General features: G+C 37.0%; 1 protein-coding gene across 1 annotated transcript in view; it reads right to left on the bottom strand.

Moving 5' to 3' along the window:
• The window catches only part of RSPO2 (R-spondin 2), a 261543-nt gene that overhangs the window by 182382 nt on the left and 52962 nt on the right, over positions 1 to 26199 (bottom strand). The window lies entirely within an intron of this gene.

Raw genomic sequence — 26199 nt, 5'->3', positions numbered from 1 at the left:
CCAAACTAAGACACTAAGTTGCGGAGAAGGTAATGATCCATATTGATTACAGAAAGTTTCCTATTCTTATAAGATCACAGGTCCGCAGTCCCTATTCCTCTCCTGAACTTCTGGATACTGAAAAAACCTGCAGTTTCTGTTCTCCAAGGAAAGGGAAGGAAAGGGAGTATGCATTCATTAAACATCTACCATGTTGCCAGGCACCGTGCTAAGCACTTAAGAAATATCTCACTTGATCCTCCAAGAGTTTATAAACTTATTTGACCCAACATGCAGTAACAAAATAGATGTAACCATCAAATTTTCTCCCTGTATCCCTCTAATCTTTCCCCCAATGTAAACATAACAGCTAATATTTAGATAGCACTTTGCACTCTGAAAGCAAACTAGGTGGGCACACAGCACTGGACCTGAAATTAGGAAGGCCTGAGTTCAAATTCAGTCTCAGAAACTTACTAGTTATAAAACCCTGGAAAAATAAGTTAACCTATTTCATCCTCAGTTTCTTCATTTGTAAAATAAGAATAATAGCACTTCACAGGGCTGCTGAAAGATAATAATTTTAAAGTATTTTGCAAATCTCAGAGTGCTATATATAAACACTAGTAATCATCATCATCAACATAAACCATAAACTATATGATGTGATTTCACAACAATCCTGTGAGGAATATTTGTACTCACTTACCTATCAGGAAATGGATATTTAACAAAAGACAAGTGGGACAGATAATAAATGTTACAAGGGAAAAAAATGAAGAAAGTCTGCCCTTAAATATTTAAACATTCTCTCTGAACCACCGTGGGAAAATAGTAATTTAAAATAAAGACAAGGCTGACGTTCCAATTCTTCAGTTAGAATGGATAGAAGAGTAGAGTGCTAGACTTGGAGACAGGAAGACCTGAGTTCAAATCCGTCCTCAGATATTTACTAGCTATGTAGTCATAGGCAAGTCAGTTCACACTTCTCTCAGCCTCAGTTTGCTCATCTATAAAATGGGGACCATAACAGCACTTGTCACAGGGTTGTTGTAAGATGTGTGTATGTCTGTATTTAAGAAAGCACTGTACAAACCTTAAAGAGCTATAGACAATCTGGTTACGACATTAAGCAAGCTATTTACAAATTCCTGGTGACTGGAGTCTGATCCAATGACAACTTATTGTCATCTTATATCTCCCTTACAAAATGAAGACAAAATCAGAAGGAAAGGGAACAGTTACAACTTCCCTGAATCTCTTCTTTATTCGGATAGGGCAATTCTCAATTCATCGTTCGAATGATTTCACTCTAATAGTGTTAAAGGCTGGCTTGATTACTGATTCACTCTTCAGAAGGAGCTCCAATCAGTGTTCTTCATGGTTATCACCAGGGAATATAAAATAATTCTTTCAACCAAATCCAGGAAATTCAGAAATGAGGGCAGTTCCTTAAGGCTTTTGAGGATACATACAGATATACCCCTCATGACCAGGAGACCTTTAGGAAATGAGGCACTCCTGCCTGGAGAGCACCAGCTTCTTGTTAAATCCAATCAGTAAGGAAACAACTGTGCCTTTGTCATGGAAACCTGAGTTTAAGTGCATGAGGATCAGATAAGACACAGCATATGGTATCAGAACAAAAATGATATGCTTTGATTTTAGATGGGGAGTTAAGAAACCAACAGAATGAGAACACTTTTAGGGAGAGGGATGTGCAAATGAAGAATAAATTGGCTTCTTCTGTTCTGCAGAGCAGCAGTATCACTGGGAGTGAAGTGGAGAGTACCTATGAACAGCCCTATATTTGTAAAAGCACATACAGCATAAACCAGACTTAATTTAATAAGGGTTTAATACTGTGATCTTGGGTAGGTAAGTAGTACTAAGAACAAAGTACTTAGAAGCTGGCCGTTTCAAATATTATGGATAAGTGATTAAAGAGCACGTATTAATTTGGAATGGCAATGGCTATGCTTGTGGTCTTTTAGGCCCCGTATCCTGTACAGAGAAGAGGAAGTGGTAGATTGGTTTTATAGCTGTAATTGAGACAGCATTTTACATACCTCCTTCAGTTACCCAAATACTTAAAGAACCTCTAGTCGAAGTCTTCTCAGATTACAGAAGATAATAAAAAGCCAGGAAGCATAAAAGGGGCTCTTTTGCCCACACATTAAACATGAATTCAATTACCAAAATTTCATGGGGGTATAGACCCAATACATTATTGCCTCAGTATTCAAGGTAGAGTAAGGACTTTTAAACAACATTTACAAATTGAATATACTTCTGAAAGGAGGCAAAAAAAATTATGCGTAATATCCAAATGCTCCCTGTAACACTCACTGAAATAAAATATAAAGCTAAGCCCACTGTGATCATAGCATTCTTGAGTTGGAAGGAGCCTCAAATGTGATCTAGTCTAAACCTCTCATTTTACAGATAAGGAAACTGAGACCTAGAGGAAAAAAAAGAAGTGACTTGCCCACAGTCACATAGCTAGTAAATGGCAGCTGGGATTTGAATCCAATTCTGACTTAAAATTCTAAGATCTATTAACACCAAACAGTGTTTAAAAGTTAGTAGATATAACAGTCTCTCATCATTAATTCTTGTCCTTCATCTCTTCTACTCTTTGTGGCTAAACTCCACGAATAGGTCATGTACAATAGGTACCTCTACTTTCTCTCCTCTCATACTCTTCTTAACTCCTTAAAATTGATTCAGATCTTAACGCTTCACTGAAACTGCTCTCTCCGAAGTTGCTAATAATATCTTTGCTGCCAAGTCCAATGGCCTTTTTTTTGTTCTCATTCTCCTTGACCTCTTTTGCTTCTGACGCCCTTGATCACTCGCTCCTCTTTGATGCTCTTTTCCCTCTCTCTCTCTCTCTAGGTTTTTAACACAACACTCTTTCCTGATTCTCCTCCTACAACTCTTTCTGTCTCCTTTGCTAGATCCTCTTCCAGATCATACCCTCCAACTACCCTCTAACTGTAGGTGTCCTGAGTACTCTTCTTTTCTCCTTTATACTATTTCATTTGGTGATCTCATTAACTCCCATGGATTTAATGACCATCTCTATGTTTGATAATTCTCAAATCTAAATTTCCTCCCTCAAACTCACTGCTGACCTCTAATCTCACATCTTCAACTTTCAGACAATTCAAACTGGATGCCCAGTAGACATCTTAAATTCAATGTTTCCAAAATAGAACTCATCATCTCTCCCCAAAGCCCCCTCCTTTTAATATTACTATCACCAAGTAATCCTTCGGTCCCTCAGGTTCTTAACTTACGTGTCATCCTGGACTCCTTACTATCTCACCCTCCATATCCAATCTGTTGCCAAAATCTGTGGATGGTGGATTTCACCTTTGTAACACCTCTCAATTACTCCCTCTTCTCTCCTCCAACAATGCCAGCATTCTTATACTCATACCTGGACTACTGCAATACCCTGCTGATAACGTCTGCCTGCATCAAGTCTCTACCTACTTCAATTCATCCTCCTTTTGACCATGAAAGTGATTTTCCTAAAGCAAAGAAACGACCCTCCTGCTCAATAAACTCCAGTGGCTTCCCATCACCTCCAGGCTCAAATCCTTTCCCTGGTGTTCAAAGCCATTCAAAACCTAGCTCTCTCCTGCTTTTCCAGTCTTCTTTTACCTTACTCCCCAACACAAATTCTTCAATCAATGGCATCCTTTCTGATCTACAAACAAGACATTACATCTCTAGGCTCCAGGCATTTTGTTTAGCTTTTTCCTATGGCTGGAATCTCTCTCCTTCCTCATCTCTGCCTACTGCCCTCCCTGACATCTTTTAAGTTTCAACTAAAATCTCATCTTTCACAGAAAGCCTTTACCGGTCCCTCCTAATTCTAGTGTCTTCCCACTTGTATACAGCTTGTTTGTATATATTTATCTACTGTTGTGTCCCCCATTAGACTGGGGGCTCCTTGAGGGCAGGGACTGTCTTTTGCCTCCTTGCACAGTACCTGGAACTTATTAGTCACTTAATAAATATTTACTGACTGATTATTTTAAAAAGATTAACACAAAACAATGTAAAAGTTTATAATAATTCCCAAAGTATTTTTGTGAAGTGGGATTAGGGGACTAACAGGTAACCAAATAAAATCTAAATGATTATTTTTGTTAATCCAAAATGTATATATCTCTACAGAGTATATGCAAAACACTCTTCATACACTCATTTGGTAATAACCACTGTGTGCAAGGTATTGTTCAATATGTAGATATCACAGAAACACTGCTCTCAAGGAACTCACCATCTGAGAAAGGGAAACACACATGTAACAATGACACATTTACAAAATGTAGTACAATAATCAAACCTAATATGCATCAGGTGCTAGGTATATAAATACAAAAAGTGAAACAATCTTTACTCTTGAGGAGTTAATATTCTCACAGGAGGATATAACACTGTAACAGGTAAATATGAAAGAAAAAGGTAACATTAAAGTGTTATTTTAAATTTAAGAAGGTAAGAAATAATTTAGATTTATGGTTTAAATAAAGTTGTGGCACCAGGACTAGGGATTTCAGTAGTCAGATTAGAGAAGGCTAGCCTGTTCCAGGCATGGGGGCTGACATGAGCAAAACACAGGAAGAGAAGAGGACAAGAATGTGTGACAAGTTGTAATACTGTTTGGCTGGAATGTAGTATAAGAAAAGGAGTCCAAAGACAAGAAAGGTTGTAGAGCTAGCCAAGGGAAGGTGTCAAATGTCAGATATAGTTTACACATGATTTGATGGGGAAGCTAGCAAGTTTTTTAATGGAGGAATGACAAGGTTAAAAGAGTGCATTTTATCACTCAACCACAAATCCAATGGCCTATACATTATACCTTGCATCCAGAATCTCTATGATGGTTTTGTGGAAAGATATGATTAAGAATTGTATGGGGCTAATGAATAGTCATTTGCAATAATGGAGTAAGCGCCCTTGTTAGAACATCACAGATGACCCAAAATTGCTAGTTTTATTTTGTTCAGTCGTTTCAGTTATGTCCAACTCTTCATGACCCCATCTGGGGTCTTCTAGGCAAAGATACTAGAGTAGTTTGCCATTTCCTTCTCCAGCTCATTTTACATATGAGGAAAGGGAGGCAAATGGGGTTAAGTTACTTGTTGAGAGTCACACAGCTAGTAAGTGTATGAGGCTGGATTTGAACTCAGGAAGATGAGTGTTCCCGACTTCAGGTCAACACTCTATCCACAGCATCACCTAGATGCTCAATGGCTTATTTCAGATTAATGTCAAAAAAATTTTGAACTGTTCAGAATAGACTTTTTATTTTGAATATTTTCCAACTGGGTTGTCCGTTTATGAAATAGGTGAAATGCCAAGTACAAGCAGAATAGACACAATCTAGTTATAATACTTAAGTGTGTGGGGTATATCATCAATAAACAGACATCTATTTCCCTTAGAAACACTTCATAAAAAAAAAAAGATTCAAAAGTGATCCACTTTCGAGGGGGCGGAGCCAAGATGGCAGCTGGAAAGCAGGGACTATGGTGAGCTCCCTGCCGAGTCCCTCCAAAAACCTATAAAAAATGGCTCTGAACCAATTCTAGAACTGCAGAACCCACAAAATAGCAGAGGGAAGCAGGGCTCCAGCCCAGGACAGCCTGGATGGTCTCTGGGTGAGGTCTATCCCGCATGGAGCTGGGAGTGGAGAGGAGCAGAGCAGAGCCCAGCGTGGGCTGCGCAGACCAACCAGACCAGGAGCTGGCCGGAGCATGCCCTAGCCCCCTGAATCAGTGAGCTGCAGCAGTTACCAGACTTCTCAACCCACAAACACCAAAGACAACAGAGAAGGTTAGTGGGAAAAGCTGCTGGGGACAGAGTGAAAAAAGGAGTTCGTGGTTCAGCCACCACCCTGGGGGCAGCAGAGGTGGGGCAGCTACAGAACTGCAGTTGCTTCTGGTCCCAGGCCCACCTGGTGGGAGGAATTAAGTGGTGGATCAGAGCAGGAGTGAAGAGCCTGCTGAAGATCTAAGTCCAGTCCGGGTTGGGGGTTCTTGGGGAAGGAGGAGTGCTGGTGTGGCAGAGCTGGCGCATCCCCCCAAGTGTGGAACATAGAACTCTTTAGTCTACAAGCAGTCATACCCCGCTAAAAAACTCAAGGGTCAAGTTAGTTGGCTGGGAATATTGGCAGGCAGAGAAAACGCACCCAGATTCAGTCTCAGACTTTGGAATCTTTCTTTGGTGACAAAGAAGATCAAAACATAAAGCCAAAGAGCCTACAACAAAAGCCTCCAAGAAAAACAAGAACTGGTCTCAGGCCATGGAAGACCTCAAAAAGGATTTGGAAAAGCAAGTTAGAGAAGTAGAGAAAAAATTGGGAAGAGACATGAGAAGGATGAGAGAAAACCATGAAAAACAAGTCAATGACTTGCTAAAGGAGACACAAAAAAATGCTGAAAAATATACTGAAGAAAACAACACCTTAAAAAATAGACTAACTCAAATGGCAAAAGAGCTCCAAAAAGCCAATGAGGAGAAGAATGCCTTGAAAGGCAGAATTAGCCAAATGGAAAAGGAGGTCCAAAAGACCACTGAAGAAAATACCACCTTAAAAATTAGATTGGAGCAAGTGGAAGCTAGTGACTTGATGAGAAAGCAAGATATTATAAAACAGAAACAAAGGAATGAAAAAATGGAAGACAATGTGAAATATCTCATTGGAAAAACCACTGACCTGGAAAATAGATCCAGGAGAGATAATTTAAAAATTATTGGACTACCTGAAAGCCATGATCAAAAAAAGAGCCTAGATAACATCTTTCAAGAAATTATCAAGGAGAACTGCCCTGACATTCTAGAGCCACAGGGCAAAACAGAAATTGAGAGAATCCACAGATCACCTCCTCAAATAGATCCCAAAAAGAAATCTCCTAGGAATATTGTGGCCAAATTCCAGAGCTCCCAGATCAAGGAGAAAATACTGCAAGCAGCCAGAAAGAAACAATTGGAGTATTGTGGAAACACAATCAGAATAACCAGAGATCTAGCAGGTTCTACATTAAGAGATCGAAGGGCTTGGAATACAATATTCCAGAGGTCAATGTAGAGCTAGGATTAAAACCGAGAATCACCTACCCTGCAAAACTGAGTATCAGGTTCCAAGGCAAAATATGGGCTTTCAATAAAATAGAGGACTTTCAAGCTTTCTCAGTGAAAAGACCAGAGCTGAATAGAAAATTTGACTTTCAAACACAAGAATCAAGAGAAGCATGAAAAGGTAATCAAGAAAAAGAACAAAAAAAAGAAATTGCAAGGGACTTACTAAAGTTGAACTGTTTTGTTTACATTCCCACAAGGAAAGATGATGTGTATGATTCATGAGACCTCAGTATTAGGGTAGCTGAAGGGAATATGCATATATATATATATATATGTGTATATATATATATACATATATATGTGTGTGTGTGTTTGTGTATATATATGTATATGTGAGTGTGTATGTATGTATATATGTATGTATATATATATATGTATATATATATAGAGAGAGAGAGAGAGAGACAGAGAGAGAGACAGAGAGAGAGAAAGAGAGAGAGAGGGCACAGGGTGAGTTGAAGATAAAGGGAAGATATCTAAAAGAAATAAAATCAAATTAAGGGATGAGAGAGGAATATATTGAGAGAAGGAGATAGGGAGAGATAGAATGGGGTAAATTATCTTGCATAAAAATGGCAAGAAAAAACAGTTTTGTAGGAAGAGAAGAGAAGGCAGGTGAGGGGGAATGAGTGAATCTTGCTCTCATCAGATTTGCCCTGAAGAGGGAATACCATACATACTCAATTGGGTATCTTACCCAACAGGAAAAAAGGAGGACGAAGATAAAAAAGGGGGGATGATAGAAGGGAGGGCAGATGGGGGTGGAGGTTATCAAAAACAAACACTTTCAAAAAGAGACAGGGTCAAGGGAGAAAATTCAATAAAGGGGTATAGGTTAGGAAGGAGCAAAATATAATTACTCTTTCACAACATGAGTATTGTGGAAGGGTTATACATAATGAGAGACATGTGTCCTATGTTGAATTGCTTGACTTCTTAGGGAGGGTGGGTGGGAAGGGAAGAGGGGAGAGAATTTGGAACTCAAAGTTTTAAAAACAGATGTTCAAAAACAAAACAAAAAGTTTTTGCATGCAACTAGAAAATAAGATACACAGGCAATGGGGCATAGAAATTTATCTTGCCCTACAAGAAAGGAAGGGAAAAGGTGATGGAAGGGGAGTGGAGTGACAGAAGGAAGGGCTGACTGGGGAATAGGGCAACCAGAATACACGCCATCTTGGAGTAGGAGGGAGGGTAGAAATGGGGAGAAAATTTGTAATTCAAACTCTTGTGAAAATCAATGCTGAAAACTAAATATATTAAATTTAAAAAAAGAGAAAAAAAGTGATCCACTTTCAAAAGTCCAGAGAATTACAAAAAAAAAATCATCTGAGCTTAGGTACAACACAGACTAGTTACTGAGACAGCCACCATATCATTGTGCCTCACCTTCCCTCATCTATAAAATGGGGGTGATATTTCTACAGAAATAATGATTGCTGTGAGGAAAGCACTTTGTCCACTCAAAGTGCTACATATAATGTGACTGGATAGACAGATAGATAAAATTTTTATTGTTCCTCAACAATTTCTATCACTTGAGCCCACAATATTCTTGCTTGCACATCAAGTTGTTCACAATATCTTCTGGTGACATTTTTGACTATTGAGATTTTTAAAGAAATTTCCTACAGAATTAAGACCTAAAAAAATGGACATACAATACTGAAATATTTTAAATGTGGAAGGGGAGCTTGATAAATAATATGTCTACTTGGAGAAGTACCCCACCCTCGCTCAGTACTATGAGTGTGGCATGTTACAGATAACAACAGATATAGACGATTCAATGGATAGTTTTGCTAAATAATTTTTTCTTCCTCCTTTTTTAACCTCGGTTATAGAGAATAACAAATCCAAGGTAGGAAGCAGAAGAAAACATTCACAAATGAAGGTGACATAAAAACAAAAGATCTCAGTATTTTTAAACCCCATACCCCCAAAATACTTACTGGGATTTAAGGAAGCAATATCTACCACAAATTATTTTAGAGTTAACATCTATAGGCCAATATTTAGTACAAACTTTCCCAAAGAAGATGCAATGAAACTAAAGATACTCAGAGCTGCAGATTTGGTTAAAAGAAATTACATAATAGGACTATTGAAAAAAGTATACAAATGATTTTAAAATAATATTTTGGGGCCAGAGCAAATAATATATATACAGGGGACACCTATGCAGATAGGAGTGTTCTGTGTATACAAATGTCTACTGTTATACAATACTGAAATTCAGGGGGGAAAAAAAGTCATCCCAAGATGAATAAGTATACTGTAACAAGAAGACAGGGCAAAGTATTAAGGTTTACTTTGAGCAGTGAGTGCTTTCATCTTTCAATTAACTTTGATGAAGTAATTGTCAAAGAACTTAAACACCAAGTATCTAGAATAAGTACGTGTTCTACAAGCCCACATGCTGTTAGTATGTGAGAAATGAGCTTCATAATTCTTCTTTATACCTTATTTTTTTAGTTAGCTGTATATGTTGCCATCTTCTGAAGGTAGCTTTTAACAGGAAATACATAATCTCCCCTTATCTACTTTAACAAATTGCAATCAACGTAAGTTCTTAAAGTTCACTGGAAGTGTCTTAGCTGTTAGAGGCTAGATCATATTCTGTCACTATCTTCATAAAGGTTCTACCTTAACACTTCTGAAATTGAGGGAAACTCTGGTTCCACCAATTACACCTGTCATTTCTTCCTGTACTTGCCACTGAGTAATCATCAATATCAGCGTTGGTGGAATTTGAGAGAAACAGTTATTTTGTTTTCCTTTGCAATGCAGCTATTTAAGATATATTCCCAGATTTGAACAAGGTTCCGTCACAGAGTACCTGTCTCTTTACAAAACCATAATAAGACTTGTTTGCATCTACCACTAACCAAACAATTTTTTTGTAATGATCACAATAAAGAAGGCACTTAAAAAGATCTCAAAGATGTGCTAGCACTGATGACTGGACATTTTGTGGAATGGCAAAATTTCCTTCCATGCATGTAAAGACAGCATTAAAAGCCTTCCTTTCTTTTTCTTCGGTAGTGACTAATTGATCTTATTATGCTGCTTATTTTTAAAATGGATTTTGGCCACTATTATTCATTATTAAAAGCTCCACGAAATCCACATGCTTTGTAAAATGTGGAAGTGTGTGCTGACAACCCATTTAAAAGAACTGCGTAGAAAGGTGGAGCCAAGATGGTGGAGAAAAGGCAGGGAATCACCTGAGCGCTCCCAAATTCTCCTCCAAACAGCTTAAATAATGCCTCAAAACAAATTCTGGAGTGTAAGAACCCACAGAAAGATGGGGTGAAACAATTTTCCAGCTCAAGACAATGTAGAAAGTTGGCAGGAAAGATCATTACACCAGGGTAAGAGTGGAATGCAGGCTATACCAGCAAAGGAAATACTCCAGACCTTGGGGGCTACTAAATCAGCTATGAGAGCAGCTTTTTGCAGAGCTCTCAGTCCAAAGACATTAAGGGAGTTGGACAACTAGTCAGAATGATGTTACAGGGCTCGCTTTGTTGCATTGCTCACATTCAGATCTGGGTCACAGTCCTGGGGGAGAAGGAGCACTAGCACACCAGATCTTGTGGCCGCAGGGGAGTATGAGACCGTGGTCACAGTTCCAGGGCAGAAAAAAGCCCTTGTAGGAACTCACAGACCAGAGTACAGGCCAGGAATCTCCTTAGATCATACCACCTCAGAAGAACTGAAAGCTTACAGACCTCCAGAACTAGCTCTGAAAACAGCTGCACAAAAAATGAAGCTGGGGACTATGCCCCCTCCACCCCAGGAGCAGAACCCATCTATAATATGAAATTAAAAGTCAAGAAATAGACTAGAAAAATGAACAAACAACAACAAAAAAGATCCTGACTATAGAAAGTTACTATGGTGACTGGGAAGCTCAAAACACAAACTCAAAAGAAGATAAAATCAAAACTGCTACATGCAAAGCTTCAAAGAAAAATGTGACTTGGTCTCAGGTCATGGAAGAGCTCAAAAAGGATTTTAAAAATCAAATGAGAGAGGAAGAGGAAAAATTTGGAAAAGAAAATGTTATGGTAATTAGGGTGTGACTTTTTTGTTGTCTTCTCTTTTGGGATGCTAAGGCAATCAAGTGCCTTTAATGAGTCTTCCCTTTGTTTGAATAGGGCAGGTAAAGCAGGACCTTTTGTTGTCTTTGTTTTGGAGTGCTTCTCAGCACTAAGGCCTCTTTGGTTGAATCAGGAGTCTTTGATGACCTACTTATGTCAAGGGAAGGTCTAGTTCATGTGGGTTTGATGCCCTGTGACCCTGAGGAAGTGTACATATACTCAGAGGTTAGCTTTTTGCTTTGGGGGCACACTCATTGGAAGAGTGTTGGTGACGAGACTCTGGGTAGCTAAAGGAGCCCTCCCAGCTTTGAAAACCCAGATGCTGGACAGACAGCTAGAAGTCTGTCTACTGGTTTCTGTTATTTGTTCTACTTATATAATTTCTGTGTAATTTCCATTTGCATTTGCTCTGAAGTTCAGGGTGCTGGCTTTTCCCTCTGAACTAAGTGAATAACATATGTCTGTTTAATTAAAGTAAGACTGTTAACCCCTTAAAGTTGCTTTCCTTAGTAAAGCAGATCAAAGAACCTGTGCCAGCAGCCCTCCCGTGTGCTCCTGTTGTTCACCTCCACAGCAGCTTCTAGCAACACTGTTGTTACAGAAATCTGAGTGATGCAAGAAAACTATGAAAAACGAGTCAACAACTTTGTAAAGGAGGCACAGGAAAATGCTGAAGAAAATAACACCTTTTAAAACAGAATAAGCCAAATGGTAAAAGAGGCATAAAAATCCAATGAAGGATGCCTTAAAAAGGAGAAGAGGCCAAATGGAAAAAGAGATACAAAAATCAACTGAAGAGAACACCTTAAAAATCAGAATTGGCCAAATGGAAAAGGAGGTACAAAAGTTCACTGAAGAAAATAATTCCTTAAAAATTAGAAATGGGCAAGTGGAAGTGAATGACTCTTTGAGTCATCAAGAAGCAAAAAACAAAACAAAACAAAATAAAAAGAATGGAAAAAAAGAAAATGTGAAATAACTCACTGGAAAAAACAATTGACCTGGAAAATAGATCCCAGAGACATAATTTTAAAATGATTTGGCTACCTGACAGCTATGATTGGGAGGGGGAAAAAAGCGCAGACATCATCTTTCAAGAACTTACCAAGAAAAACTGCCTAGATAGCTTTAAACCAGACAGTAAAATAGAAACTGAAAGAATCCACCAATCACCTTCTGAAAGAGATCCCAAAATGAAAACTCCCAGATTATTGTAGCCAAACTCCAGAGCTCCCAGGTCAAAGAGAAAACACTGCAAGCAGCCAGAAGGAAACCATTCAAATATCACAGAGTCGATAACACAAGATTTAGCAGCTTCTACATTAAAAGACTGGAGGGCTTGGCATATGATATTCCAGTGGGCAAAGGATCTAGAGGTACAACCAATCTACCCAGCAAAACTGAGTATAAACCTTCAGGGGGGAAAATGGATATTCAATGAAATAGAAGAACTTTCAAGCATTCCTGATGGAAAGACTAGAGCTGAATAGAAAATCTAACTTTCAAATGCAAGAATCAAGAGAAGCATAAAAAAGTAAACAGGAAAGATATATCATAACTCAATAAATAAGGTTAAATCATTTACATTCCTAAATGGGAAATGACACTTGTAACTCCTAAGAATTTTCTCTTTATTAGGCCAGGTAGAAGGAATATACAAGGATAGAAGGCACAAGTGTGCGTTGACTATGATGGTATAGTATCTTTAAAAAAACAAAGGAAGGCGTGAGGAAGAAGAATGCACTGGGAGAAGGAGAATGGGGTAAATTATCTTACATAAAAAGGCATGAAAGAGCTTTTACAGTGGAGAGGAAGATGTGGGAAGTGGGGGAAGGGAAATGCTTGAACCTTACTCTCATCAGAAGTGGCTAAAAAAAGGAATAGCTTACACACTCAGTTGGGTATAAAAATCTATCTCATCCTACAAGAAAGGAGATTAAAGAAGGGGAGAACTGATAGAGGGGAGGAAGGATTGCAGGAGGCAGTAGTCAGAAGAAAAACACTTTTGAGGATGGACAGGGTGAAAGGAAAGAGAGAGTAGAATAAACAGGAGGGGAATAGAATGGAGGGAAATACAATTAGTAATCTTCACTGTGAAAAATAATATATAATAAGTTTCTCTGATAAAGGCTTCATTTCTCAAACATAGATATAGATAGACAGATAGATAGATATAGAGAGGGAGAACTGAGTCAAATTTTTTTTTAAAAAAGAGCCATTCTTCAATTGATAAATGGTCAAAAGACGTGAACAGGCACTTTTCAGACAAAGTAATCAAGGCTATCTATAGCCATATGAAAAAATGCTCTAAATCACTATTGATTAGAAAATTATAAATTAAAACAAATCCAAGGTACCTCACACTTATCAGATTGGCTAATATGACAGAAAAGGAAAATGACAGATGTTGGAAGGGATGTGGGAAAATTGAGACACTAATGCATTGCTGGTGGAGTTGAAAACTAATTCAACAACTCTGTAGAGCAATTTGGAACTACACACAAAGAGCTGTAACACCATACATAAATACCCTTTAACCCAGGAATACTACTACTAGGTCTGTATCCCAATTTTTTAAAAAAAAAGGAAAAAGACGTAGATTACAAAAATATTTACAGCAGCTCTTTTTGTGATGGTGAAGAGCTGGAAGCTGAGGGGATACCCATCAATTGGAGAATGGCTGAACAAGTTATGGTATGGATATAGTATATGGTACTTGTGTAATGTAATACTATCCTGCTGTAAGAAACGACAAGCAGGATGCTCTCAGAAAAACCTGTAAAGACTTACATGGACTGATGCAAAGTGAAATGAGCAGAACCAGGAGAACATTGTACACAGTAAAAGAATACTGTATGATGATCAACTGTGAATGACTTGGCCATTCTCAGCAATATTCTCAGCTCTAAGATAGTTCTGAAGGACTTACAATGAAAAATGCTATCTATCCGCAGAGAAAGAACTGTTCAGGTTGGAATGCAGATTGAAGCATACCTTTTTTTTAACTTTTTCTTTTTTTTGAGGTCTGTATTTTCTTTCACAACATGACTTACATGGAAATGTTTTGCATGACTGCACATGTATGCCCTACATTAAATTGCTTGCCTTCTCAATAAGGGGGGAGAGGAAAGGGAGAGAGAATTCAGAGGTCAAAATTTTAAAAAAATGATAAATGTTAAAAACTGTTTTTACATGTAATTAGAAAAAAATAAAATATTAAATATTTTTTAAAAAAAACAAAATAAGCAAAAGCACTGCTTAAACCTTTATTGTTTAGAAAGATACCATTCTGATACAAATTAATAAAAGTTCAGTGTCAACTGGGAGAGGATTGCCTTTGTTAAGACAAAAAATGTGGGAAAGAGTGTCAATAAAAATAAGTTACCTGAAAAATAATGGTCTAAATCAACTAATTAAAAATGTAAGATAATAGTTTCAGATGATCAAGAAGCTAACCAATATTCTGAAAAGCTTTCTTAAGATTTTTGTGTTATTTTGGTTTGGTTTTGGGTTTTTTGGACCCTGAAGTGGCATGGCTTTACAATGTCCTGCTGTAATATATAATCATGACTACCGCTTTTATAGATTCTGAAAGCCATTGGACTCTAAGGATGCTGAAAATGGCTTTCAATACAATCCCCACAGCAGTCTGCTCTCTAAGGAACCATTTTAGCTAAGAATACAGAGACAAGAGAGGATTCTTGGAAGATGGTGGAGTAGATCAAAAAATTCCAAGCTCTCAAGATCTTCCACCACAAAAGAGATAAAATAGCATTTCAGGGTGAACAAAGTATACGTAAAAATAAATAAGAATAGGGTCACAACAGGGGTCCTTCTGGGACAATCTGAGAATATCCAAAGAAAAATCCCAGGACTAGGTTTGGTCAGTGAAGAGTAAACACTCTTCAAGAGCAAACTTTAACAACAAGGGGCAAGCCCTGGGGTTAGCTGGTTTGGGAGAGTCCTTTGGCACCAGCCACATGAACTTTTACCCCACTCCCCCAGGACAGTGAGGGGAATTGAATGTCTGAGCCAGAAAAGATTGAGGGAACCTCTGGTTAAGGAATGCCAGACCCAGCTTGCTGTGGAGAGTGGCAGGGGCAAGAAGGAACCAGCACACATCCAGTGAGTGCAGAAGCAGTGGGGCAGAATGCCCCTGGCTGTGGGCACTTACAGGAGGCTGGAGGTTTGGCCTTGTTTCCATGCTAGAGGGCAGAACTGAAAATCTGGGGCAAGAGGCACCATCCCCCATAACTCAGGACTAGAGGTGATTACAAAAATTAAGTTATCACTATAAAAAATGCACAGGCAAAGGAGAAAGAAACCAATCATAGAAAGTTATTATGGGAATAGAGAAGACTGGGGTTCATCTTCAAAGGAGGATATTGAAGCAAAGAAGCCTTCTTCTACTCCAAAAAGTACTATCAGATGGTCGCCTATTCAAAAAGAATTTAAAGAAAAACTTTAAAAAGACTTTAAAAATCAAACAGGAGAGATTGAGGAAAAAAACTTTTAAAAAATAGGAACCATCCAAGAAAAACAAAGAAGACTATGAAAAGAAAGTCAACCAATTAGAAAAGGAAATCCAGAATCTTAAGGAAGAAAATGACACCTTGAAAATTACAATCGGGCAAGCCAAAGCCAGTGAAACTATAAAAGATCAAGAAATAATTAAACAAAATATAAAGAATGAAAAAATAGAAGAGAAAGTGAAACACTGTATAAGAAAAACAACTGATCTGGAGAACAAATCAAGAAAACATAAGGATAATCCAACTACCTGAAAACTATCAAAAAAAAAAAAGAATCTTGAAATAATTCAAGAAAATTGTCCTGCAGCAGCATTAGAACAGGGGAGAGTAGAAAAAGAAAGAATCCATCAATCACCACTTGAAAGAGATCCTATTAGGAAAACTCATAGGAATATTATAGTCAAATTCCAAAACACCCCAGCTGAAGTATAAAATATTAAGAGCAACAAGAAAAAAAAACAATTTATTTATGATGGTGTCATAATTAGAATCACACAAGATCTAGCAGGAGAAACATTAAAGGAAGTCTTGGAACACTATATATTGAAGAACAAAAGAACTAGGGTTCCGGCTGAAAATATCATACCCAAAGTTAAGCATAATACTGAATTTAAAAAACAGACATTTGATCAACTGTCAGACTTTCAAGACTTTGATTAAAAAAAGCCTGAACTTAATAGAAGATTTGACATACAAGAGCCAAGAGAAACATAAGATATATACCAAAAACTGATCACAAGGGATTCAATAAGAACAGTTTACTATTTATATATGCAAAATGAGTGTCTCAGATTGTCACTGGTAATTGGGTCGTTCATAAGAAAGACTGGGGTAGAACTGAGTGTGGTATGACTTAAAAAGTAAAACCATTTAGGAACAGCTAAAAAGAGTAATTATTTTATAAAATGAGGTGCAAGAGGAAGAGTCTACACAGAGGAAGTAGATGGGCTAAGAGAGCTGATAGTTCTGGTAACCTACTTTTATTGGGAATGGGTTTAAGAAGGAAATACACACACATACACATACATATAAGAGTATAAAAGTCTTCTAAATTCAGAAGAAATAAAACAGTAAGGGGATAGGGAGAGGGGAGAGGATAAGGGAGGGATCTCTAGAGGAGAGGTTGAGGGAACAGGTTACAGGGGGCTACAGAAGGATGTTTAGATTTATGGAAATGGGAAGATGGGGAGGGATTCTCCCAAGGAAGGTAGGCTAAGCAATACGATCGCAAGGTAGTGGGAAGAAGTAAAGTAGAGGAGCCAGGAGGGATAGGAAATAAAAAATATACACAAACATAAAAACAAAGATCAGTAGTAGAATGTGTTAGGGAAAGTATATGTCTATATATGCATATGGATGTATATGTATATGTATATATCTATATATATATATATATATATAAATATATCCACACTTAATGGTAGCCTTCGGGAGTGGGAGGGAGAGGAAGGGGGTAAAAAGAACAAAGTATAAAGTACACAGCAGAGAACAAAAGAAAGCTTACAAGGAAGCAAAGATGGACAGCTTTCAACCCAAAGTGTAGTATTTATCATACAGGTTTCTTGAAATGAAAATTTATCGCCACATATTTTGAATCCTTTTATGTTCTGCTATGCATGTGACATGCTTTTTTTTTTCTTTCCTTACTTTGTATTTAAACTCCAATATTTAAGTTTATGTTTTCTTTTTCTTTCTCTATTCTGCATTTGTGTTCTGGTGAGTCTAAAATGATAAAAAATAGAAAAGGGGGAAAAAAAGAACACAGAAGCAAGTTTTTCATCACAACCCATGAAACAAAGCAAGATACAAAATATTTCTCAGTCCCATGTGGTTCTCCCTCTGTTTCTACAGAGACAATGGTAGAATTTCATTAAAAGGGATTGAGAACCAAACAGATTTTACTCTATTTGAAGGTCAGGTTTGCTATGACGTTCTAGGTGTAAAATCTTGGTCCAGTGGCCCAATAGGTGGATATTTCATGGGAAGATCTGAATTCTATAAAACTTGACATTCTTGCTGTAAAGGCAACCAGAAGAACACAGAAAGGGGACAACTAAATGAAAAGGATTCGCAAGTAGTCCTTGAAGAGGCAAATAAGATTGGCAGAGGTGATTTTAATCTCATTTTCAAAAGCAAGAAAAAAAATCTTTCCATAAGTTATTTGATCATCTTTCCAGTGCTCGTGATAAGTATTTACAAGATGACAATAATAGAAATTATAGTAGCCTCTGTACCAACATCTGGTATGGAGGGCAAAGATGCAAAGAAATTCTACAAAGAACCCAGGAAGACCCTCAAATTAAATCAGTATATACTTTAAACCCATCTGGCAACTTCAGTAGAGGGGTTGTAATAAGTGAGGATGGTTAAAAAAAAGTGTTGAAAAATATTTTTTTAGGAGTAAGGAATGAGAGGCAAGGATTTTTAATCTACATGTCAGGAATCCTTTCTTCAAGCAATTTTAACTTACGGGAAATGACTTGCTACTCATGTGGAAGTTGTTCCTAAATTAACTATCTGTGTACAGTGAGATCAAATATCAAAGCTACTCCAAAACTTGAAGGAAAAATTTATATATATATATATGGGTAAAGAAATATGTATAGATATACAAAATTCCTAGTGCATTTTAAACTATTGAAGCTTAAAACTGCACTAAGATTTTTAGGACGCTCTGTGTCATTTAATTAAAACAATTCCAACATGATCTATTTAAATATGTTAATATTTTTTAAATGGTAGTGGATGAAGGAAAGGAAATCAACACTGTTTATGATAATTTCATATAGAAGTTTTACCAATAGTAAGCCTACAATTCTTAATTAAATATTTTACTTACTTGCTAAACAGTGATATGATAGCAGTCTAGAACATGACTTTATCTGAAAAAGATTTCAGAGAAGACTGAGGAACTATTATAACCAGTATCACTTCATACAATATCAAAACTGATTTAAGTATAAGCTGTTCAAGAGATCTAGGAAAGCAAAGTCGTTCCAAGCGTATTTTAAAAATGCAAATGGAAATTGATCAACTGAAAAGACAGAAAAAAAAGTTGTACAAACTATTATACCAAACTTTTCATCAATAAGACAGTCAAGTGACCACACTAGCACTCTCACATCAGAGTATTGGATGTGCTTTAGAATGGGCACTGGAAAAAAAAAAAAAGGATGAAGACAGTTGAACCAGACTAAGTATAGATAGAAGTCTGTCCTGGAAGTGAAAAGGTCAAGGTTGAAAGGCTGACCCTTAAGTTTTTTGAACAAGAAAATAAAGAAATAAAAATTGTGAACTTTATTACTATCCCAAAAAGACAACCAAAAGAAAAATCAATAACAGAAGACCAAGGTGCTTCCTTTCCTAGATCTATTAAATTTCATAGGAATAATCTACATAAGCATCAAAAGCAACCTTAAATTATTAGAATAGTCAGGCTTTCACAATTGATATTTTAGAACAGACTATGTTTTTAACATCATGTAATTGACTCAGATGTAGTAACACAAGATCATGCTCATGTTGACTATTTGAAAGAAGAATTTGATTCAGTAGGGTAAAACACTGCCTCCAAGGCCCTCCTTCAAAAGGGATCTACAATGCATATGCGAAATTGTTAATATTCCTTGAAAAGTATTACAGAAATAACCTACTTCGACCATCTGATCACCAATATCATGCAAGGTATAATAAAAGATGTCTCCTTCCCAAACATTTTTTTCATCACTGTCATGGAAAAGATCCAGAGCAGAGTCAAAGTTTAAAAATATAGTGACATTCTCCAGATGCTCCTCTTTGCAGATGATATATACTAGCTGCATAAAGAGCCAGGACATAGGAGAATCTACTGACAGGCATGATCAGTAAAGACATTGGTCTAACTATCCATATAAGAAAAACTAAGCAGATGAAGAATGTCTGTTGTTTAGACTATGATATGCAGTTGGATGGATGTTCTATCAAACTCATTCCTCAGTGTACACACACACACACACACACACACACACACACACACACACACACATATACTGTGAACAGACAATAGCTGGGGCTAGAATTGTACAAGAAGAAAGAAAGATGGAATGCCTTTAAGAAACAGAAACTCTCACAGTAACCCCAGGTTACTTCATGAAAAAAACGTAATAAACATTATTATGTTAAAAAGTAATATCAATATATTTAAAGTGCTATTGACATTAATATTCTCCAGATGGTCTATGGCTGTGAATCATGAACTGCTAAAATATCTGAAGAAATGCTGTTGAGGCTCACCCAAAAGACAATGTGCAAAGTGGGTATGAGCATATCGCAAAACATTGCAACAGGAGAATTTTTAAGGAGTATAAACGGATTCATTAAAGAAATGAAGGATGGACAAAAAACAGATGGTTCGGACACCTAGTGATAGTGTGGAATAATTGCTCTACAGCCTGTTTGCTTCACTTGTATTTTTGTGATGCCAATAGAAAGGAAGATCTCAAGTACATTGAGTAGATTCTCTCCAGTGAACCTATTGAAAGACATGGACAATGGTTAGCTACACAGGGTGGGAAGGCATGGATGGATTGTAAAATGCATTGCTGGTAGGAGTAGCCACATCAATGAAATTACAGATCCTGAGGGGAAACATGATTTATTAAGGCATTCACATTAGATCACCTGTTCCCTGATGCCAGATTATATTTTATCCTGAAGCCAAGATCATATAAAACTGGTGATACCACATTTCCACAAGCATTTTATCAGTATAGAACTCCGTTCTCAACAATTCCACATGGTAGTCCTTCAGCCTAAAGTCATTTCTACAAAGTATTATTTAGCAGGACCACATGCAATGGTGAGGTAGGTAGAACTCTAATGAATTTAGTTCTAAGCCCGTTCACATTTTCTCACTCTTGAGAACTTGTCATCTTATGCGGCCATATAAAGTAGATTAACCTGTATCTTAAATTATAAGAATTAATTCCAAATTCTAATTAACCTGTGTTCTAAGATAGATTCATACCTACTAAGTTCCATCTTATTAATTCAGCCTATTGCTGCAAGCTTGAGATCTTTTTGATTTTTATCTAATATGCCAGCCACTTTTCCTAACTTTGTATAATCTGAAAACTTATCTTCATGCTACATAGGCTTTTATTGGAATCATCAATAAAAGCCTAAAGTAGCATAAAGCAATAAACACAGATACCCAGTGCATGCAAAAGACCACCTTTATCCAGGCTTCTAACTACTCAAATTCAGCCATTCTACAAGGTCTGAATCAACCTAACTGTACTATAATCTCTACTTCTTATATAGCAGGATATCGTGGGAGACATTCATCTATTTTGTTATAACTCAAGTGATACTACATTTAGGCATTTCCCTGAGCTACTATTCTAGTAACCCTGTCAAAAAAGGCAGCGAAGTTAATCTAGACGGCTATATTGTTAACCAAGCAGCATTAAGTAAGCACTTACTATGTGCCAAGTAATGTGTTAAAAGCTAGGGATAGGAAAAAAAAGCAAAACAGTCCCTTTGCCCTCAAGGAGCTCTCATACTAACAAGAAAGTCAACATGTAAGTAACTAGATACATACAAGATATACAGATCACATGGAAGGTCAGCCAAAGCAAAGAGAAAAGATCTGCGGAAAGTGGAATCCAAGCTCAGGCTTGAAGAAAGTCAACGAAGTTCTAACCAATTAATAAACATTTATTAAGTGTCAGGCACTATGCTACACTCAACAGATACAAAAAGAGGTGGAAAAAAAAGCCTTTTTCTGCCTTCAAGGGGCTTACAATCTAATGGGAGAGACTACATGCAAACAAATATAAAAAGCCAATTATATGCAGGATAAATGGGAAATAATTAACAGAGGGAAGGCACTAGAATTAAGGAGGGGTAAGGAAGGCTTCCTGTAAAAGGTAGATTTGGGTTGAGACTTAAAGGAAACCAAAGAGATCAGTAGTTGGAATGGAGAAACAGGACAGCCAGAGAGAGTGCCTGGAGCAGAGAAATACAGTGTCTTGTTTGTGCACTAGCAAAAGGCCAGTGTCACTAGATCAAAGAATACATTTTGGGGAGTAAGGTGTAAAACAACTGGAAATGAACCAGGAAAACATTATACACGATTGCAGACACACCATATCTTTGATGACTAACTTTGATAGAATTGGCTCTTCTCAGCTCTACAAGGTTCTGAGACAGCTCCAAAAGACTGAGGATGGAAAAGACTATCCACATCTAGAGAAAGAATTACGACGTCTGAATGCAGATTGAGGCAAACTATTTGCTCTCTTTTTTTCCTTTTTTTTTTTTGGTTTTGTTTCTCCTTTCCCATGGTTCATTCTATTGGTTATAGTTCTTTACAACTTGATTATTGTGTAAATAAGTTTAATGTGAAGGTATATGTAGAATTTATATCGTATTACATGCCATCTTGGGTGTGGGAGCAGGGAGGAGAAAGAGGGGGAGAAAATTAGGAATTCAAAAACTTGTGGAACTGAGTGTTGTAAACTAAAAATAAAAAAAAATAAACTTTTAAAAAAAGACTGGAAATGTAGGAGGGAGTTAGGTCATGAAGGGGTCTGAATGCCAAACAGAACATTTTGTATTCACCCTGGAGCCAACAGGAAGCTACTGAAGTTTACTAAGTGTAGAGGGAGGGTTTGAAGCCGGGAGGAGGGAAATGACATGATCAGACCTGTGTTTTAGGAAAATCACTTTAGTGGTTCATTGGAGAATGAATTAGAGTGGGAAGTACCTAGGGGCAGGTGGGCCCCACCAAGCAGATTAGATGAGGAAGAAGAGCATTCTATACATGAGGAATGAACAATAAAAAGGCACCGAATTGAAAGATGGGAGTGTCGTGTTCAAGAAACACCAAAATGGCCAATGAAAATGGATCACAGGATTCATGAAAGGAAGTGTAAGAAGACTGGAAGGTTAAGAAAAAAACAGGTTGTAAAGATTCAGAAGACTTTGTATATGATCCTGACAGTTGCCTTTGGAGTGTAATTGAATTTCCAAATAATGACTAAGGATTCACTGAAAAAGGAAAAACAAAAAAACAACTAGGAAAGAAAAATTATAGCACACAAAAAGTGACAATTATTTCTTTTTTGAAAGCAGAATATTAAATACTTGTCTCATGTAATTTTTACCTCAAGAACATAGTAGATAAATAGGAATTGTCATTTTTTTTTGGTGAGAGTCTAATATTTTGGAAACAGCACCAGACTCGACATTAATAGACTAGGGTTCAAATCTCATCTCTATCACTGCTCACCATGTGAGGACAGCCAAGATAATTTTCTTCATCTGTAAAATGTGGCATTTGGGTTTTTGTTTGTTTATTTGGGAAAGGGAGGTTGTGCAGAGAAGTGAGAGAAAATGAAAGGATAGTAAAAATATCCTGAACCAAAACCTGTCTTCTAAATCATACATAAGCTATAAACTTGAGCTGACTCAATATACTCATCGTGTATTTATTTCTCACCACTAACAAAATGTTAAAGAACTAACTATAGGTCTGAAAGTGAAATGATGGTAACCAAAATGGTGGTGGTAGGTTGAATAATTTCAGACTTTGCAACAGAGAAGTAGAGGCAAGAGCCTCTACTTAGATCATTTTTTACTAGATGACTCATTATATATAAGATATATAGTAAATATTATATCTTCTATCTCATAACATCCTAGAATCTGGGAGAGTAGATTTGCAAGGATTCAGGGAAAGGACAGTTATCATTATGACAGTTACACATGGCCAACTTTAGGAGAAGTTATTAGTCTAGGAGAAATGGAAATCTCTGAAGAAAAAACCTGATATGGAGGAAAAGATTGGAATCTTGTCTAAAGTAACTGATGCTGATAAACAGAAAACTCACCAACCAACTCAGATTTTTAAAAGAAATGTACTAAAAATGGAAGCAAAGGGCAGAGTTGTTCTGATTACCTACATATCAAAAAAGTAGAGGTTAAGGGAGTCTGAAATCTATATTAATTCAATTCCTGACAAGGATTCTAGATTATTAAAGCGGTAATAAGTAAGCCCCTGGTCAGTCAACAAGCATTTATTGTATTAAGCAGAAAGTATACACTGAAAAGCAAAACAGTCCCTACCCTCAAAGAATTCATAATCTAATTGAGGGTACAATATGTAAATAGGTCCATATGAATACAGAGGTCAGGTATTCTAAGAGGGAATGGTAGAAGCATCTGGGGCAGACCTCCACAACTTGCAAACTTCGCATTAGACTAGAGACTGATGGTTAGTTGCCGCATGTCACGTGACAAACAGGAGAGTTCGCAACGGCAACCCTACATTTTTCACAAGCTGCTGGAAATTCTTTGACAAGCGACCAGCAGGCCTTCCGGTGTGCAGGCCTGATCCGGGGGTGTCTGCTAAAAGGGAGGTTTTCAGCTGAGTCTGGAAGGAAGGCAGAGAAGTGAAGGGGCAAAATGGAACAGAGAAGCATTTCAGGCATAGAGGTAAAGCAGCGCAAATGGAGAGAGAAAGTAAAATTCACGTTTTTAAAACAGTAGGTAGTCCATTGTAATTAGATTATAGAGTATAAGGGAGTGAAGTACACAAACAAGATGGGAAATGTAGAAAGAGTTTGGGTTGTGAAAAGTTTCACATGCCAAGCAGCATTTTATATTTCATCTTGTTACCTTCATGAGGTATCATGAGCCACTGCAGTTTACTAATGGAGACGAGAAAGAGGGTGACATGAACAGATCTGCACATTAGGAAAATAACTGGCAATTTGGTAGAGAATGTTTTGGAGTGGATTGAAACTTGAGTCAGGGAAACTAATGAGAAAGTTACTGCAGTTGTTCAGGAAAGAAGTGATGGGGACCTGAACTAGGATGGTCCTTTTTGAGTATAGAGGAGGGAAATATATATTGGAGATGTGAGGACAGTAATTCCAGTAACTGGAAAATGTTTGAATATATAGAATAAAAGAGAACGTAAAGTCAAGGAAGACATCTAGGAAAGGAAGCAATGAAAACAAAGGACCAGTGTGTCACTTTATTAGGAATAGGTTATATATTACTTAGGAAAGAACTCTGTATTTGAAAACTGAAAAGTATGCTTGCAGAAATTAGGCATAGGCCAACATTTTACACTGTATCCCACAAGAAACTCAAACTGGATATGTAACCTGAATATTGGAGACAGACAACAGCACTTAAACATTAAGAAGGGAAGTAGAACATATGCTATTCACAACTACTAGTAGAGAACAAATTCTTAAACAATCCCTTATTTAAGACAAGGCATTTAAGAGAGATAAAATAAGTAATGCTGGTTTATCTATTTTGAGATTGCAAAATGTTTATACAAACAAAATTATCCAAGATAAAAAAGGAAACAGTTCAATTAGAAAACTACACTTTTATCAAAAATCTCTAATATGGGTTTGATATCCAAGATATACTACAAGTAAAAGTTAGGGACTTTTGTCTACAATATGTAAGACAAAAACCACTCTCCATAAGAAAATTGGTCAAAGGATGTGAACAAACAGTTCGCAAAAGAAGACTTGTAAACTATTAAGAACTATATGAAAGACTACTCCAAATAACTAATAATCAGAGAAATGCAAATCAAAACAACCCTGAGTTTCTTGTCAGCCAGAAAAATGGTAAAGATGTCAAAGACAGAAATAGTCTGTGGTAGTTGTGCCCCCTAATGCATTATGGGTGGAACTATAAATTGTAATAACCATTTTGCAAAGTGACTTGTAACTATGCAAATAAAATTAATAAAATACCTATATGATCTTTGATTCAGAGATTCTACTTCTAGACACACATCCCAAGGATGTCACTGCCAAAAAGGAATACCAACACATTAATATATTGATAGCAGCACTTTATGTGGTAGCAAAGATAGGAAGCAAGGTGCCCATTGACTTGGGAATGGCTAAACAAACTGTGGCAAAATACTGTAATAGAACACCACTGAGTTGTAATAAATGATAAGCATAATGAATACAGATCAGCATGAAAATACATACATCAGCTGATGAAAAATGAAATAAGCAGAGCCAAGTAAACAATTCACACAATAACAATCATGTAATAAGATTGGAAAATGTTGGAAAATTATAAAAAATAAAGCTGGCTCCAAAGAAGAGATATGAAAAACCTATCCCACTGTGACACATTGATAAGTTTTGCTCCATTCTTTTTCTTCTTCTTTTTTATTTTTCAAAAACTGTTCTGGAGGATGACTCTCTGGCATAGACAAAGGAAAAGATATATAGGAGAATGTAAACAATTTACATATCAATGAAAATCTTCAAGGAAAAAAAGTAGGTTATGCCTGATTATCCTCATTTCTTCTTCTAACAAGGTTACTAGATTGGTAGAAAAGGAAATGCTAGAGATTAGCAAGGCATTTTCCACCACCTCTTTTTCTA

Source organism: Trichosurus vulpecula, chromosome 1 (assembly GCF_011100635.1).
Source record: "Trichosurus vulpecula isolate mTriVul1 chromosome 1, mTriVul1.pri, whole genome shotgun sequence".
Taxonomy (NCBI): Eukaryota; Metazoa; Chordata; class Mammalia; order Diprotodontia; family Phalangeridae; genus Trichosurus; species Trichosurus vulpecula.
This window is presented reverse-complemented; position numbering and strand designations above follow the sequence as displayed.